The 19,354-nt window shown below is 43.1% G+C and overlaps 1 protein-coding gene across 3 annotated transcripts in view; it reads left to right on the top strand.

Moving 5' to 3' along the window:
- The window catches only part of Armh3 (armadillo like helical domain containing 3), a 176,170-nt gene that overhangs the window by 85,137 nt on the left and 71,679 nt on the right, over positions 1–19,354 (top strand). The gene's annotated exons all lie outside the window — the stretch shown is intronic.

Genomic DNA, 19,354 nt, shown 5'->3' with positions numbered 1-19,354 from the left:
AAAACAGCTTTCTGATGAATAAATGAGTGTATTAGAAGCAGCTACTTCCCTTCATTTTAAATGTTTTTACGTGTATGTACTTGCGTTCCTGTGTGCAGGTGTGCGTGGAAGATGGAGGCTGACACTGCATTTTCCTCAGTTGCCCTCCACTTTCATTTTTAGGGATGGGGCTTCTCGATGAACATGCAGCTTAGCAATTTAGCTAGAGTGGCTGGCCAGCAAGCCCCCAGGGATCCTCTGATCTCTGCCTCCCCAGCTTTGGATATATGCCTGGCTTTTTATGTGGGTGCTGGGAATCTGACCCTGAACCCTCCTGCTTCCATAGCAAGTACTTTGCCAACTGAGCCTCCCCAGCTCAACATAAATATGTTTAATGCGCTCAAGTATTTGATTGCAGGTTTTTTTTTTTTTTTTTTTTTTTTTTTTTTATCCAGTCAGGATTATAGTGTTTGTTGCCAGGTATCTAAAGCCTTGCTTAATAAATGAGATGTTAGACTCAAAGTCAAACTCAGGGTTCCTTAAGATTGCATAGGGTACTGTTGGCCTCTGAAGGGTGTTCTTAGCTTTGATTCTAACCTTGGAGCGAGGTTGTTTACTTGCTTCCTTTCCTTTCTTCTTCTTTTTCTTTCAATTTTTTTCTTTCCCTTCACCTTCCTTTTTTTGCTTTCCCTTTTCCTTTCTCTTTTCTTTTCTTTCCCTTTCTCTTCCCCTTTCCTTTCCCATTTTTTCTTTCCCCTTCCCTTCCTTTTTCTTCTCTCTCCTGTCCCTTCCCTTTCTTTTCCCCTTTCCTTTCTTTCCCTCCTTTTCCCTTTCCTTCCCTCTCCTTTCCCTCCCTTTTTTTCTTTTCCTTTCCCAATTATTTCCCTCTTCTTTCCTTTCCCTTTCCTTTCTTTTCTTTTTTCTTTTCCTTTCCTTTCCCTTTTCTTTTTCTTTCCAACAGGGTCTCACATAGCCCAGGCTGGCTTTGATTTTGCTGTGTAACTGAGACCATCATTATGCTTCTGATTCTTCTGCCTCTACCTCAAGAGGCCTGGGATATAGCTCTGCATCACCACAGCAAGTGAGGCAGCTACTGTTCTACTTTGTTTTTTTATCAAGACTACTCAAGTAGTTCTTGTAAACTTAATTCTTCAACCCATCTTTTTGGCCTTTTATGACTAGCTTATTTCACTAACATAATTTCTTTCTTTTAAAACTTACTTTATTTTTATTTATTTGTATTTGTGTTCATCTTTCTGTGTGTGTATATGCATGTGTATTCAGGTGCCATCAGAGGCCTGATGAGGGGGTTGGGTTCCCTGAAGCTGGAGTTTTAGACAGTTTTTTTTTTTTTTAATAATTTATTTAATTTTGTTTTGTGTGTGAAGGTGTCAGATCCCTTGGAATTGGCAGTACAGAGAGTTGTGAGCTGCTATGTGGGTGCTGGGAATTGAACCTGGGTCCTTTTGCAGAAGAGACAGTGAGCCATCTCTCCTGCCCCAAGTTTTAGACAGTTTTGAGATGCTTCACGTGGATCCTGGGAACTGAACTCTGGTCCTTCTCAAGAGCAACAAGCACTCTTAAATGCTGAGCCACCTCTCCACCTGTTATGGTTTTGTGGTGGAAGAGTACCTTGATGGATCAGGGTCCAAGGATGCTACAGAGATCATACCACACAACAGCTTGGAAGAGATATCTGGCGGGGGGGGGTCCTCTGAGCGAGAACAAGAGGGGAAGGAGGTGGAAGGAGGGAGAGAGAGAGCTCCATGATGGTGTGAACTTTATACAGGGCTTGTCTGACAGTGGAAATGGGCCACATTTGGCAGCTGGTGAGGACTTGCCTGTTGGCACTAAGTAGCTGAGTAGTAGACTGGGAAAATACCTCCTGGTTCTGGAATGTGGACGTTTCTTTACCAGTATTCCTCCTTCTTATTTATTATAGAAGGTGAGGAAATAGGAAGGGTGATGGTGAGGCAGGAATGGGGATACCATGCTCTTTATACTGCATCCTACTGTCTGAGGGTAACAAGATCTTTGGGGACCCAAGAAAGCTGGGTTCTGGCAGTGGGCAAGGTGAATTGCAGTGGCTGGATTTTTCATCCAGTGGCCAGATTTGGCACATTTAAAGCAAGCTCCAGCTGGAGTTCTTCTGTGCCCAATCATCTTCTTTGGAGACCTTCAGGTCACTGCTAAAATCTATAAGCTTTTTTCCACTAAACATTTGAAATGTCACCTTCAGCAGATCTCTGAAAAGTTTTGAGGACCATTATATATTAAGTACAACTAAACTAAACAAACTTTGCTTGTTCTAGTTACTTTTGTAGCCTGAATTTGAAAACATACAGGAGGCTAAGGAAAACTTATTCTTGTAATTAATTTCATTAGGAGTTAGCATGGCTATGAGTGTAGTTCTGAACACATTAAAAGATGTGATCATTTATAAGGTAACTGACTACTAACTTGCATGTCTTAATTATTTTTGACAGTATACAATAAGTTAGTAGCTTTTTATAAGATTGGGATATAGTAGCTTTATCCTTGTTAAGTTTGGGCCTTAAAAATTTGAGTTGAGGATTCTTTAGCATAAAAATATACTATAAACTTCAATACATGGAGTGACTGGGTACTTGACTGACCTTTTATAGTGTACCATTATAGAATATCATCATTTTTTTGTCTGACTCAGTTTATCCAAATAGCTAAAGCTTAACATGGTGAGCAAAGACAAAGAAATTAGACAGATATTAAGGTGAAACTAAGTATGCCTTAGGAGTTTATAAATCTTATTTATCAAAATACCTTATTTACCAAACATTATTGTTACTTATCTCATTTTTTTTAGCAGCTTGTTGTCGAATAGTTAGCAAAGACATACATAGTTAGATACACATCTTAAACCAGGTTTTGTTAATGTGAGTAGACCTTTATAACCTTAAAATTTTATCATCTTATACAGTATATTCTAAACCAGAGATGAATCACTATATAGTGTTATAGCAAATATAACCTTAAATTTTTATCATCAAACAAAGATCCTTACCAATCCAAAATGTTTGAGAATTGTTGCTTTCTTAGTCTACAAAGAGCTATAGTAAAAACAGCTCATTAGGACTAAGTTTTACAGTTGTTGGTCTATACCAGGTGGTCATCTTAAGATGGTAATGAAGTCACATGCCATGTACTCCTTAACTTTCCTAAAGATGGCTGCCAGTCATACGGCTGCTTACATCTTGATGACGTCATCAGCCAAGGTAGAGGAGTGCCACATGCTTGCTTTTAAAAACATGTTTTCTTCATAGATCTATTTTTTTGAATGAGAGTTGAATCTAAGTTATACATACACATATACACAGAGTTAAAGTATCTCTGTCATATACATGCACACAGAGTTGAATCCAAGTTACAAACACACAGAGTTGAATCTAAGATACATCTACATATATATGTATAGACATATATACATATATATTCTAGAAAAGAGTAGAATCACATATAAACACATTTTTTTATTTAAGCCTTTTGTTATAAGTTAAAGCCAAATTTTCCGTACAGATTTATCAATTTTTTAACCATACCTAATAAACTTACAAATCCTGAGGAAGAGTTTACAGCATAGTCTTAAGAGATGTTTTTGAAAGCAGAGTGCAGAGAAATCATAGAGATAAAAGATGTAAGAGTTGGGTGTTGTAGACCTTTCCATGGGATCATCTGCTTGGGGCAGAAGTTGTTTCAGTCTGTGAGATATTGGAAATTAAGTGAGCCAGTTTTTAGCTGTGACCTGTACTTCAAATGAGTCCATGGTGGAAGAGAGAGGGGTCAGAAGATGGAACACTGTGCGGGGCTATTCCTTTTAGGGGGGGGGGGGGAGGCGCAGTGTCGCAGTGTCTATAGTAGAGGAACCCAGATGGGTGTAGCAGGCCAGAGCCAAGAGAGAAAATTGCTCATGTGTGGGGGAGGGGCTGTGTGCCAAGGGAGTAGCAGCTTCCAGGAGCTAGAGAGAGTTGTATGGCATAGACAAGGAGAGGAATGGTTAATGGTTAAGGGACAAGGAAGAACAAGCAGGAACTCCACCCAAGGGAGGGTTAGAAGCTTAGAGCTGTAAAGAAGCCGCAGGGCCTAGCAGGCTGCTCCTAGGGGAGGCAAGGAAATTCACACAAGAAGAGATAGAGCAGGTTGCTCCAAGGGGAAGGAAGCTTGGAAAGAGTCCCAGGCTGCCACAAGAGGGACTGCAACTCATGGGGAAGGTGAGGAGAGGAGAGAGCGCAGGAGGAAGGGGGCATGTCCACGTGGGTGTAACAGGCCAGAGATGCAGCAGAGAGAGCTGCCCAGGTGGAGGACACAGCAGGTAGAGGGACGCAATAGCTGAAGCGTTGGACTCTAGAATTTGGAATCAAATTTTGTGGGTGGCAGAAGCCAGTACAACCTGAGGAGAGGACGCTGCAGGGATCCAAGGAGATGCACCAGCCAGTGAGGGTTGTGTGCACTCTGGATGGTCTGCTCCCTTCCTCTCTCCCTCCTGCTCTGTACACTCTGGCCCCCACTTTACAACAAACTTGCAGATCCATCAGCCAGAACTTAAAGCAGGACATTTACATAGTGTAGGGGAGACCAGACAAAAACAAACAGGGCTTAGAGCTGAGAAAGAGACAGAATAACAGAATGGAGAATCTCTTCCCACTCCCCTTGATCAATTGTAGTATTTGCAAAGATCTTAAATAATATTGGGATCTAGGGTGCTTTAGTTGCCCACATTTGGATTTGATTATCTAAGGGATATTGAGGCCAGATTTTATTGCAAAAGCAAATAAATTTGGAGCCCTTTGGGTAGAGTGCCAGGTGGAGAGACTGGATTTGTTTTATGGACGACCCTGTTCCCATGAATGAGGAAGAGAGGAAGGTCCAATGCCTGTAGTCCAAGGTAACTTCATGACTCTGGGATGGCGGTTGGGGGGTGGGGTATGTGTGAGGGAGATCCAAAGAAGGAAGACACAGCTGTTCAGTGGGCCATCACCTCACTCCACTGGGGTCAGGGGCTAACAACCCAAAGAGACTTGGTGCCTGGGACCAGGGCTTTTTAGTGAAGCCAAAAGTTGAAAAAGCAAGCTCAAAAATGAAGCCTCATCCAAGGGAAAGGGTGCAGAGTGGGATGGGTACCTTCTACTCCCAGAGTACCAGAGACTCAGGGCAGCATTTATGCCAGCTGAGGAGGGATCACTCACCAGTTGCCGGTGATGTATGGAGGGTCAACAGATTGGTGGGCCAGAAGGTAGATCTGTTGCAGGTGGACTGGAGATAAGGGACAGGGTCCCAGTGCAGCTTTGACCCCTGGGGTGTGTGTGTGTGTGTGTGTGAATAGGCACCAGGAGAGCCTACTGAGTCTCTGTACCAATGTTAATTTTTTTTTTTTTTTTTTTTTTTTTTTTTTTGCAGTGATCATAGGGCTAAGGAATGCCACAAAGTCTCACCATGCAACAAACCGAACATGAGAGATTTATTGGGAGATAGATACAAAAGGCTGTCTCTGAGCGAGGATGGAAAGAGTGGGGCTGTAAAGGCTCAGGCTTTATAAGTGCACACACATAGGGAAAATATTCTACATGGGGACAGTGGCAGTGTGTAACATTTGGCGGTTGGTGCTGAGTCACGGAAGGTGGGTTGGGGGAGACCTGCTTCTGGAATGTGGATAGTGCTCGGTTTACCAACACCAGTTCCTTTCTTCCCACTTTAAGGTGGAATAATAATGGGTTGTATGTAAGTAACCCATTGTTTATCTGTTCATCTGTTGTTGGACCTTTGGGATGCTTCCCACATTTGGTCATTGTGAACGATGTTGCTCTAAACATGGTATAGAAGTGTCTGTTTAACTTTTTCTTTATTTTTTTCTTTTTCGATTTTTATTGAGACAGGGTCTTGCTATGCAGCTCTGACCGTCTGGCTTCCCAAGTGCTGGGATTAAAAGCATGTACTACCACCTAATTTTTTTGCTTTCAAAATTTTGTGTTTTGAGATTGTGCAAGTTAAGGTGGCCTAGGCAACCTTATGGAATGAAGTCCTGAGACACTTGGAGGACAGAGACTCTCAGCTTACTGGATTTTCCCTTTTGGCAACTTTGATTTGTAAGGGGGTGATTAGTGGAACTCTCACTGAACTTGCAGTATTTTGCTTTTTTTTTTTTTTCCTTTGCATTTGTTTTATGCTAAATTTATTTCTATGCTACAAGTCAGTAAGAAGCCTCAGTGTGGCAGGGAGCTCGTGTGTGGATGAAGGAGCTCTGAAGGTTTGGTTGCACATTAGGGTGTTTTGTTTATCTGGGTATGTTCAATGACTAGAGAATCTATATTCAGACCATTATATTATTCTCTGTATTGCTAAGCATATGCTACCAAAAAACCGCCTTTTGAGGGTGGAGAAGGGCACCAACATATGTCCAGTACGGCCCACGTTGCGTCTTTAAAGTGAACATATATATGCGCAATAGCCTGGGCAGTCTCACAGCATTCTTAAAGTGAACACCATGAAGGTCTGAACCTCTTCATTTCATGACTTTCTAGATCACGAAAGTTGGCAAACCATTTGCACAGGTCACTTAAGACCTTTTGGATGAAGAGAAAATGGATTTCTTAAAATATTTATTATTTATTTGTTTGTTTGTTTGTTTGTTTGTTTATAGGCGGGCTTTCTCTGTATAGCCCTGGCTGTCCTGGCTTTGTAGAGCATGCTGGCCTTGAACTCACAGAGATCTGCTTGCTTCTGCCTCCCAAGTGCTGGGTTAAAGGTGTGTGCCACTGCGCCCAGAGGTTTTTATTTATTGTTATTTTTTAAATAGTAAAATAGACATTGACTATAAACAAATGTTTTTGTTGTTCTCATTTTTATTTTTGTTTTTTAAATAATTTATTTAATTTTATTTTACATGTGAAGGTATCAGATCCCTTGGATTGGGGTTACAGACATTTGTGAGCTGCCATGTTGGTGCTGGGAATTGAACCTGGGTCCTTTTAGGAAGAGCAGACACTGCTCTTAACCACTGAGCCATCTCTCCAGCCCCTGTTCTCATTTTTAAATGGAGTCTCTTGTGGCCTAGGTTAACCTTAAGCACTCTGTATAGTTGAGCATTACCCTGAACACCTGATCCTCCTGCCTTGCTCCCTGAGAGTTGGGATGGCAAGCATGCACCGTCGTGTTTGCTTTATGTGCTGCAAACCCTGGGCTCTGTGCTCGTTAGGCAAGAGCAGGACGAGCTGAGCTGTACCCCTAGACAAACATTTGCTCAGGGCAGGCACCTTATCATCTTATTCTCCAAGCTTGTCCTTAGTCAAAAGGACATTATCTGCAACAAGCTGCACTGCTCTTTGTTGAGGGATGAGCAACAGTTGCTCACCCATTGGACCTAACTTTGTTTTCTTTTGCTTTTTGTTTCTAAGACAGGGTCTCTCAAGGCGGCTGTGGTGGCACATACCTGTAATCCCAGCACTCTGGGAGGCAGAGGCAAGTGGTCTCTCTGAGTTCGAGGCCAACCAAGTTTACAAAGGGAGTCCACAACAGCCAGGGTTTCTCTGGGTAGCCCTGGCTGTTCTGGAACTTGCTTTGTATACCAGGCAGACCCTGAACTCAAGAGATCCGCCTTCCTCTGCCTCCTGAGCTGGGACTACAGACGAGTGCCACTCCCCCCAGTCCTCCACCCCTAACTCCCACCCTGGTTTGGATCAAACTCTTTACCCATTTGAGTTCCTGTAGAATAAGGTTATTCTTTAGAAACCTTTCAGAGCAGTTATCAGAAGTGCTAGGCCTTTGGTAAGGAAGGTTTGTGTTCGTTCCTTTTGTCTCTGCCTCCTTAAAGATTATTTAAGTGAGAAACATGATAACTTAAAGGGTTAAACTAAGGAGGAATAAAAACACGTTGTATTCTTTGTGTCTTTTCATTGGCTACAACATGTATAGTGAGAGCAAATGCTTACAAACACATGACTAATAATGCTTTTTATTCAACCACTCCCTTGTCTTTTGTGGTTATCTTAATTATTCCCTCCATGTACTGCTACTTTTGTGGCTATCCTAGAAACAGTTTTGTCATGTACTGAGTTGACACCCAGTGGACAGGTAGATCAAGGGCAGTTTTCTAAAAATGAATGCGTATGGAGAGGGTGAGCCAGGAATAGCTAGTACAAGCTCTGTGCTGCTGGTGTGCTAGCATCGAGAGCCTGACTACCTGTTCTACAGAGACAGAGAAACAGGGCAGAGGCTGGAGACTGGAGACCTGGGGGTGGATACAGTTGTGAAAGATGTTTGACTGAGCTAGAAAAGAGAGGGAAATAAGGAGAGAGACCCAAAGAGAGTCTGGGGAGAGGAGAGGATTTTGCCTGGAGACAGGGCATGGAAACACGTGTTCTGTGATGTCTGGCAGTGGAAGCGGAAAGCAGCTAAGAGGACAGAAAGCATCCTGCCTGTTCACAGAAGCTGAGAATGACCAGGCTTGGTTGGGGGGAATCTTCGGCTCAGGTTACAGGAGCAGGATTCAGACAAAGGAATCCCAAGGTGCAAGAGGAGGCCTGGGGGGGGGTGCTGTGGGAATCGGGAAATAGGCAGAGAGACAAGCCTCAGACATGACCCAGGAGGAGGCAGTGATGCCCTGGAGAAGACAGCCTGGAGGAGGTGGAAGAGAGAAGGATGGGAAACGGATGCCCTCAAATGTCCCCTGCTGCAGTTCCCATCTGGGTCCCCTCACCATAGCCTTTGAAGTCCTTGAAACTGCCCCAGACATAAGGTCAGTATTTTCTTTGGCCTGCTATCTAAGCTCTGAGCAAAGGTGTGTGCCTTAATTGCTTGGAAATAAACTTGGTTATTAATTGTTTATGCTCAGCTTTATTTGTTTTGGTTCTGACTTTGCATGTAGGTTACTCTGGCTTCTTGTAAAGTCCATTATCCAATCATATTTTGTATGTAGGACATAATTTTGAGAGCAAACTATGAGCAAGGAAGTCAGAAACAGTTTCATTTGATAAATATGCTGTAAAAAAAAAAAAAAAAAGATAAGTCCACCAGTAAAGTATCTGCAGTGTGAGCATGAGGACCCGAGTTGTCCATGCAAAAAGCTGGATTTCAAGGTACAAATTTGTAATTCCAGAACATGGGAGGCAGAGACAGGAGGATCCCTGAGGTCAATGACCAGCTGGCCTTGCCTATTCAACAAGCTCCAGATCCCAGTTAGAGACCTTTTCTCAAAAAATTGAGGTGGTCTGATAGGCTAGGGTCAGATAGAAGGGTAAAAGGACCTCTCCTATCAGTGGACTAGGGGAGGGGCATAGAGTGAGAAGAGGGAGGAAGGGTGGGACTGGTAGGAGAAGAGGAAGGGGGCCGAAAAGTGAATAAATTTTAATAAATAAATAATTTTAAAAATTGAGGTGGATAGTTCCTGAGGAATATATACCCAAGGCTGTATTCTGTCATCCAATCTCTTTTCCTCTTTCTCTCTCTCTCTCTCTCTCTCTCTCTTTCTCTCTCTCTCTCTTTCTCGGAGGGAGGGAAAAAGGGAGAGAGGAAGGGAAAAAGAGGAGGTATGGGGAGAGAGACAGAGACATATACTGTACCATGTATACTGGTTTAGGTCCAGAATCCTAGCACTTGGGAACTGGAGGCAGAAGGATCAGATGTTCAAGGCCAGTCTCCTCTTTGTAATGAGTTTGAAGTCAGCTTGGGCTACATGTCTCAAAAATCAGCCCAGGATGACCCCATCTGCAATGATCTGGGCCCCTCCCTATCAATCACTAATTAAGAAAATGAACATAGAAACTTGCCTATAGGCTATTCTTACAGAGGCTTTTCTTAATTGAGGTTCCTTCCTCTTAGATGACTTTAGCTTGTGTCAAATTGACATTAAAGAAGCCACCAGAAGGGCCAAGTGCAAATGGGGACAAAATGCCAGAAAAACTCCCAGGAGCATCTTGTAAAGAAAGTTATCAGTAAGAATCTAGAGAAACATGATAGGAGTGTAGCCACCAAGTTGAACACAGCATTTATGGTGAGGTAGTTTTGTCCCTTTCCTGTCGGCCTGATCCATTGTCTTGGTGATGCTGAGAACACTGAGTTGGAAACAAGTTTCTAGTCCTGGTTTTATCACTACCTAGTTTGGTGTGCATGTTTTATTTCACTATGGCAAAACTGCTTCTGATAAAAGCAGTTTTAAGGGAAGGTTTACTTAGGGCTGCAGGCTGACATGGCAGGGAAGGCTCAGTGGTGGGAGTGCGGCACCTGGCCTCGGTGTGTCTGCAGTAAAGGGAGAGGTGAAAACTGCTCCTGTCTCTCCAGGGCCCCACCACCCGTGCTGCCACCCACAGTCACATGGTGTCGTTCCTCTTTAGTTACACCTTTCTGGAAGCACCTTATAAGATATACCAAGAGGTGGTTTCCATGGTGATGCTAAATCCAGTCAAATTGACTCATTGTCAATTTGTTTAACCATCAGTGGGTGGGAATGGGGTAGGATGTGTTGTGTTTTTTGTGTTTTGTTTTGTTTTTTTTCTAAAACACGAAAAATTGGATTAAATGACCTCTTGAGATCCTTAGTTCTGGAAATTTATTCTTAGCCTTAGTATGAAGGGAGTTCTAAGTCTGAAAGGCTGAAGGGGGAAGAGAATATGTGTGTAGTGGTATCCCCACGCAGTTGATGTAATGTGCGTGAAGTCAGTGAGGTGATGGAGAAAGCAGTATTTGTAGGATATTGGGTGCATTTTCTCTAGAAGAGGGATTATTGCCATAGGCTTTTTGGAGCCAAGTTTAAGGTCACTTTGTTTATTTTAGCTACCTGTGATAAATTCCTCTAGACTAGGCTCAGTAGCTTAGCCACTTGCCAAGTATGTGAATGGACCTGGGTTCAGTTCTCAATGTTGCAACCAACCAACAAACAAAAAGAAATAGTGTTAGGGCAATGGTTCTCGACCTTCCATCTTGTGAATCTTTAATACATTTCCTCACATTGTGGTGATCCCCCCAAACCATAAATTTATTTTTGTTGCTACTTCATAACTGTAATTTTGCTGCTATTATGAATCATAATGTAAACATCTGTGTTTTCTGATAGTCTTGGGCCAAGTGAGAGAGGTCTCAACCCACAACTTGAGAACTCCTGTTCTGTGGGTTCATTTCACTTCATAGTGACCTAGCTCATCAGGGTTAAACACATATTTCTGCAGTTCTTGCACACAAAGCATCCAGCACACACTCAAAGCTTCCCAGCACTCGGCTGCCCTCCATACTGCTTGGCTCTGCCTGCATCTGCAGCGATTTGGACCCAAGTTGCCTTTTGGCTTGTGCTAGAATTACTCTCTTCTCTCCTCATTTTATTACTTTGTCATTCTTAACTCTGAATCCCAGGGATCAGGACTATCAATAGACCATTATAAGAACAAAATTGTTCCCACTTCTGTCCTCCAGACTTCCTGCCCTTTAATTACCACAAGCCACTGCTGAAGCTGCGTCTTTGCCATTGTGGATTGTATACATATTAAAGCTGTGTCTTTCTCTACCCCTTATGTTCTACCCTTCTCTTTCTCGTGTCTCCTGTGAGTTTATGAAGTCCGTTAGATGTTCATCAGTTCTCATGGTGCTAGGATTGAGGGAGAGAAGAGGGTTAGGTTTCTGAGGCAGTGTAAAGAGACAGAAGGCAGAGGAGAGCAGAGCCTGTCTATTAGCACACACAGTGAAGGTCGGCCTCTTTCCTCTGGGAATCTGAGGGCCTGCCGGGGAGAACCCCTTATAGGGGTGGGGTGAGGGACTTCAGAATGAGGAAATTGTTGCAACCCTAGGGGACTGTGTGGGTCTGCAGTCTCTCCTTTCTCAAACTGTTTGTTCAAGGCAGGACAGATTATCCTGGAACATAGGTTTTCCCAACAGACATTCCTTTCCCCGATGCTAAGCAAGGCCAGCTGTAATCTCACAACCATGGCACTATATCAGTGGGCAGCTTCACCCAGCTGAGCAAGCTGATTTTCAGCAAGGACGTAGGTTTGGGCTGAGGTTAGTCTTTTTTTTTTTTTTTTTGGAGACAGGGTTTCTCTGTGTAGCCCTGTTTGTCCTAGAACTCACTCTATAGACCAGACTGGCTTCGAACTCACAGAGATCCACCTGCCTCTGTCTCCCAATGCTGGGATCAAAGGTGTGCTCCGCCACCATCTGGCAAGGTTAGTCATTTTTTTAAAAAATTATTTACTTTTTATTTTATTTGCATTGATGTTTCACCTGCATTTGTCTATGTGAGGGTGTTGGATCCCTGGAACTGGTGTTACAGACAGTTGTAAACTGCCATGTGGGTGCTGGGAATTGAACCTGAGTCCTCTGATGTTCTTAAAGTGCTGGGAATTGAACCCAGGTCCTCTGGAAGAGCAGGCAGTGCTCTTAACCCTTGAGCCATCTCTCCAGCCCCAAGGTTAGTCATTTTTATGTGGCTCTTCCCTAGCCAGCTTCTATTCCCAGAGCTACTAGTAGGAGCCAAGAAGACTGATCTGTTATAGGTGCCTGTGGAGCTCCGCATCCCTGCTTGAGTCAAGTCTGTCACTTGTAAACAGACACCATCAAAAGGCAAGCTACCTATCAACTGCCTTTCTAACACAAAACCCTAGAGAAATTTTCTCCAGACAGGAGTAGAAAACATGAAACAGGGTGCCTGCCTTCTTGTCTCTCTTTGCTCTTTGAGGGGAATAGTGAACATTTAGAACATAATGTACGCACAGTCGGGCTCTGGTACTGTCCTTGCCTGCTGTTTCTTAGATGGCTGTTATATGGCAGGCAGCCTCTGCAAGTCACTTCCCCTCATCTCTCCCTGCTGTTCCAAATCGAAGCACACAACCCTTCTCTAAGAACAGTAAACGTCACACAAAGTACAAGCAGCATGGGAGAATGGTAAAAAAATAAAAATAAAATGTGGTTTTAGAAAATAAGTCAAGCCAGGCATGGTGTTGTGCTTCTGTAATCCAGTACTTGGAGTGAGGCAGGAAGATTGTAGATTCCAGGTTGGCCTGGCCTACTTTGAGATCTTGTCTCAAAAATGAATTAGGGTCTAGAGAGATGGCTTAGTAGTTCAGAGAACTTGCTGTACAATTATGAGGAGCTAAGTTCAAATCCCAGCACCCACATAACAGATAAGTGTCATATTCATGCCTATAATTCCAGCTCTGAGGGTGGGGCTGGCGGGGTAGGGGTGGGTGGAGACAGAGGATCTTGAAGTCAGCTTGTTTCCTGATTATCAAAGAAAAAAAGTCAGATTCAGGGAGAAGAAATGGCTAAGGCTTTCTTTGGAGATGAGGACAGGGAGGTTTAGGACAAAAGAGGACTATAGACTATAGATGATTTTCTTGTTTCCTACAAAGAAGGGTAGTAGGTACAGGGCAAGGCAGAATGGGCACTGAAGTGAGATTCATGGACAGATATCCCAGGTCAGTGGTTCTCAACCTGTGGGTCAAGACCCCTTTAGGTGTCAAATGACCTTTTCCCAGGGGTCACCTAAGACTATTGGAAAACATAGACATGTACATTATGACTCATAACAGTAACAAAATTACAGTTATGAAGTAGCACAGAAATAATTTATGGTTGGGGGTTATCACAACAGGAAGAAATGTATTAAAGAGTCACAGCATCAGAAATATTGAGAACCACTGTCCTAGGCGAATGAGTACAAAGCAACTGAAAATGTCTTTTGCAAAAAAAGTGTTTAAAGGAGCTGGAGAGATGGCTCAGAGGTTAAGAGCACTGGCTGTTCTTCCAAAGGTCCTGAGTTCAATTCCCAGCAACCACATGGTGGCTCACAACCATCTATAATGAGGTCTGGTGCTTTCTTCTGGCATGCAGGCACACATGCAGGCAGAATACTGTGTAAATAATAAATAAATCTTTTAAAAAAAGTGTTTAAAGTTGCAAATTATCCTAGGGACTTGATGGTATTTTATCATTATCAAGATTGCTTGAATTTAGGCAGTCTCCTCCTTCAGTGTCAGGCAGAGAAGAATCTTCCTGTTAAATGTTGTTGCTGTCAGAGTGAACAGAGCAAGAGACCCTTTTTTTTGAGCAACTACAATACTTAAGACACAGGAATGGGGGGTACTCACAGGTTAGAAATGCTGGCTGCTCTAGGAGAGGCGTACACTTTGGTTCTTAGCACCAGTGTTGGACAGCTAACAATTGCCTATAACTACAGCTACCCACGCTCATATACACTTACATGTAATGAAAAAAAAAAAAAAACTGAAAAAAAAAAAACCTTAATAAAAAAGATGGCCAGAGGTTAAGAGCACTGGCCTCTTGCAGAGGTTCTGAGTACAATTCTTAGCAACCACATGGTGGCTACTGAGCATCTATAAAGGGATCTGATGCACACGTACATGCAGACAGAGCACTCAGTACATTAAAAAAAAAAAACAAAGCGAAGAAAAAAAAAAAACAACTCTTGTTTTCTTGTTGTGATACTAAGAATTGAACATGGTGCATGCACACTAGGTAAGTGTTTTACAGTTGAGCTATATTGCCGGTCTTGTTTTTTTGTTTGTTTGTTTATTAGTTTTTGTTTTGTTTTGTTTTGTTTTTTTGGTTATGGCTCCTAAGGCCAACCCTTTGAATACAAGGTCTCACTAAGTTGTTTCTGTGGGTCTAAACCGTGCTCAGCCTGCCTCTGCCCTAGAGCTGGGATTACAAGGGTGTGTACCACAGCTGCCAGAACTTGCCCATCTTTTCATGAGCTTCTCACAGTGAAGTAGCACTGCTGTGGCTTCTGCAGTGTGGCTGCTGCATCTGGAAACCATTTAGCTATCTGCATAGCCCTTCTAGCAGTGACGTTTGAAACATGCGAGACTGAAACGTGCTGACAGTAGATGCTAGTAGTGTGAGGAGGAAGGGGCCCTTACTTCTACCTGTAAACTGAGAAAGTTTGATGGGGAAATTACCGTGTGGGAGTAAATTTGGAACACTAAGATGTCAGTTTAGCAGTCACATTTCTGAGCTTAATTGCTTGTAAGAAGTGGAAAACTGAAGTAGATTTTTAAAACCTTAAATGGGCTAATGAGCAGACAGGGAAGATTACTGTTTTTATTTTGTTTTTTTAAAAAGACATGGTGTTGTTTATTCCAGGCTGGCCTGGATCTCACTATCTAGTTAAAGCTTGCCTTGAACCCCTAATACTCCTGTTGTTTCTACTCAAGTACTAAGATTAAGGGGTGTGTGTGCTACCACACTTGCCAACTTTTCTTACCAGTTTATCTGTGAGATTGAACCAGGTCCGTGGTAGTGCTAGACAAACTGTGTAGCATTGAGCTACATTATCCAGTCTTGAATCTGCTTTTAAAAGACCATGGGCCTGGTGATTCCATCTAGTCACAAGCCAAGTCAAAGCCATTCTACTTAGTAAGTTCAAGGCCAACTTGAGCAACTTAGACCCTACCTCAAGATAAAATAATGAAGAGCAGGGAATATGTTTCAGTAGCCAGAGCACTTGCTGAGCAGGTATGAGGGCCTAATTTGAATCACCAGGACCCAAGTAAATGTTTGGCATGGTGACATGTGTCTACAGTCCCAACATTCCTTCTGTGAGATGAGACGCCAGAGACAGGAGATTCCTCAGAAGCTTGAAGGCCAGCTAGCCTGCCTTATGCAGTGGCAAACAACATAGAGACATATACCCAAGGTTGTCCTCTGATCTCCAAGCACAGGCCTGAACATACATTATTCATACACAGACATTATCACATACTCACACACACACTCACTAAAAAGAGAACTGTAGTCAGGTGGTAGTGGTGCATGCCTTTAATCTCAACACTCAGGAGACAGGCAGGCAGATCTCTGTGAGTTCTAGGACAGCCAGGGCTGTTGCACAGAGAAACACTGTTTAAAAAAACAAAACAAAAGGACTGTAGCTAAGTGGGTAGTAGAGACTTATCTTGCAGGTCCAAGGCCTGAGGCACAGTCTCCATTATTGCAAATAAATAAAAGACCTTGGCCAAAGGCTGCAAGAGTACACACAATAAAGACAAAAATACACAAATAGGATTATGTTAGACTATATATAACAAAAATAAAAGCAGTGTAGACAACCTACAATATGGGAGAGAAATTGTCCAACTGTTTGTCTGACAAAAGATTAAAGACTTGTTTTAAAGATTTCTTTTTTGAGCTGGGTATGGTGGTAGAGACCTTTAATTTCAGCACTAGGGAGGCAGAGGCAGGAATATTCTTTGTGAGCTCAATACCAGCCAGGGCTTCATACTACGACTCTCTTAAAAAAGTTATTTTTCAGCCAGGAGTGGTGGCACATGCATTTAATTCCAGCACTCTGGGAGGCAGAGCCAGGCAGAATTCTGAGTTTGAGGTCAGCCTGGTCTACAGAGTGAGTCTAGGACAGCCAAGGCGACACAGAGAAACCCTATCTTGAAAAACAAAAACAACAACAACAACAATATATATATATATATATGTGTGTGTGTGTGTGTATTAATTATGTGTATGTATAGTGGTCTTTGCCCCTGAGTGCAGGTGACGGCAGAGGCCAGAGTATTGGATTCCATTGGAACTGAAGTTAAAGGAAGCTGTGAGAGCCTCCCTTCCAATAAGTGCTCGAAAACAAACTTGGGTCTTGTGCAAGAGCAGTAGAGGCCCTTAACTGCTGATCCATCTTTCTAGCCTCCTGACAAAAGATTGATACCCAAATTTATATGGAAATCAAAAACTTAACAAAATAGATAACAATTTTAAAAGTGAGCAAGAGTGTCAGGTGGTTATCCTAGCATTTGGGAGGTGGAGGTAGAAGGATCAGGAATTCAAGACCAGCCTCTATATAAAACAAGTTTGAGGCTTGTCTGGGCCACAGGAGATTCTCTTTGACAAATATAGGGGGTTCAGTTAAAAATGGGCATGGGTTTGGAAGTGCAGCTCAGTGGTAGGACACATACTTAGGATTTACAAGGCCCTGGGCTCACTCAAAACAAGTGTCATTCTTAACTGTATATTGGGTTGGAGGCCAGCCTGCCTCCCTCCATGTATGTGATTGTGTTATAGACACACAAGATTTATGTGGTAGCGTTTGTCTGTAATCCCAGCACTCAGGGACAGGGCAGGAGGATGAGCCAGACTCTGTCTTTTGTTCCTGTCTTCCTCTTCTGTTGTTGTGACAAAATCATGACCAAGGCAACTTACAAAAGAAAGCATTTAATTGGGCTGTGGCTTCAGGGTTTATGGTTTATGGTTACTATTGCTGTGATAAAACACCAGGATCAAAGCAACCTGGGGAGGAAAGGATTTATTTGGCTTAAGAAACTCCTACAGGGCAGGAACCTGGAGGCAGGAGCTGATGCAGAGGCCATGGAGGGGTGCTATTTACTGGCTTGCTTGTCATGGCTTACTCAGCCTGCTTTCTTATAGAACCAGGACCACCAGCCCAGGAGTAGCCCCACCCATAATGGGCCAAGCCCTTCCCCATAAATCACTACTTAAAATAATACCTTATAGGCTTACCTGCAAGCCCAGTCTTATGGGGGCATTTTCTTGATTGAGGTTCCCTGCTCTCAAATGACTCTAGTGTTTGTCAGCTGGGCATAAAACTGGCCAGCATAAGAGTCCATGATTTCTATGCAAAATGCACAGCAGCTCACACCTACATACAAAAGCAGGAGGCAGAGAAAGTCACACTGGGAATGGTGCAAGTATTTTGAAACCTTAAAAACCTATCACCTGATGAGGGCCAGTGTTTTGACCTGCTCTGTGGTGACCTGGGCTGGTTTACCACTCCTTAGGCATCCTGGTGGTCTCCTGCTATTGGTGCCAAACATAGTGTGGACACCCAATTGGCATAGCGCACTATGGCCCAGGACTCCTGGACTCAAGCGATCCTCCTGTCTCAGCCTCCTGAATAGCAACAAATCAAGTAATCCAATTAAAAAATGGGGTACAGAGCTAAACAATAGAGGAGTATCGAATGGCAGAGAAACACTTTAAGAAATGCTTAACATCCTTAGCTATCAGGGAAATGCAAATCAAAACAACCCAGAGATTTCACCTTACACCCATCAGAATGGCTAAGATCAAAAACTCAAGTGACTACATATGCTGGAGAGGATGTGGAGAAAGGGGAACCCTCCTCTATTGTTGGTGGGAATGTAAACTTGGACTACCACTTTGGAAATCAATCTGGTGCTTTCTCAGACAATTAGGAATAGTGCTACCTCAAGATCCAGCTGTACTACTCCTAGACAAATATCCAAGAGATGCTCAAGTATACAACAAGGACATTTGCTCAACCATGTTCACAGCAGCTTTATTTGTAATAGTCAGAAGCTGGAAACAGCCCAGATGCCCCTCAGTTGAGGAATGGATACAGAAATTGTGGTACATTTACACAGTGGAATACTACTCAGCAATTAAAAACAAGGAAATCGTGAAATGCCCAGCAAATGGTAGAAACTAGAGAAGATCATCCTGAGTGAGGTATCCTAGAAGCAGAAAGATATACGTTATATACTCACGTATAAGTGGATATTACACATATAATACAGGATAATCATACTAAAATCTGTACACCTAAAGAAGCTAATCAAGAAGGTGGATCCTGGGTAAGATGCTCAATCTTCATTCAGAAAGGCGAATGGGGTGGACATTGGAAGAGGGAGAAAACAGGAAACAGGACAGGAGCCTACCACAAAGGGCCTCTGAAAGACTCTGCCCAGCCGTGTATCAAAGCAGATGCTGAGACTCATAGCCAAACTTTGGGCAGAGTGCAGGGAATCTTAGGAAAGAAGGGGGAGATAGAAAGACCTGGAAGGGACAGGAGCTCCACAAGGAGAGTAACAGAACCAAAAAATCTGGAGCCAGGGGTCTTTTTCTGAGACTGATACTCCAACCAAGGACCATTCATGGAGATAAACTAGAACCCCTGCACAGATGTAGCCCATGGCAGCTCAGTGTCCAAGTGGGTGCCCTAGTAAGGGGAACAGGGACTGTATCTTCCATGAACTCAGTGGCTGGCTCTTTGATCACCTCCCCCTGAGGGGGGAGCAGCCTTACCAGGCCACAGAAGAAAACAATGCAGCCAGTCCTGATGAGACCTGACAGGCTAAGTTCAGATGGAAGGAGAGGAGGACCTCCCCTATCACTGGACTGGGGAAGTTGCATAAGAGAAGAGGAAGGAGAGAAGGAGGGGGCTACAACTAGGATAGAAAGTTAATTTTAAAAAAAGAAAAGGAAAAAAAAAATAACCTATCACCAGTAACATACCTGCTCCAAGAAAGCCACACCTTCTAATTCTTTTCAAACAGTTCTACCAACTGGGAATGAAATATTTCGATATATGACCCTATTTGAGGCCATTCTCATTCAAACCACAACAGCTTTTCCTACCACC

The sequence above is a fragment of the Psammomys obesus genome, unplaced genomic scaffold, assembly GCF_907164565.1.
Source record: "Psammomys obesus unplaced genomic scaffold, mPsaObe1.curated_primary_1811, whole genome shotgun sequence".
In the NCBI taxonomy this organism is placed as follows: domain Eukaryota; kingdom Metazoa; phylum Chordata; class Mammalia; order Rodentia; family Muridae; genus Psammomys; species Psammomys obesus.
Note: the sequence above shows the minus strand (reverse complement) of the source record. Positions and strands in the feature narration are given on the sequence as shown.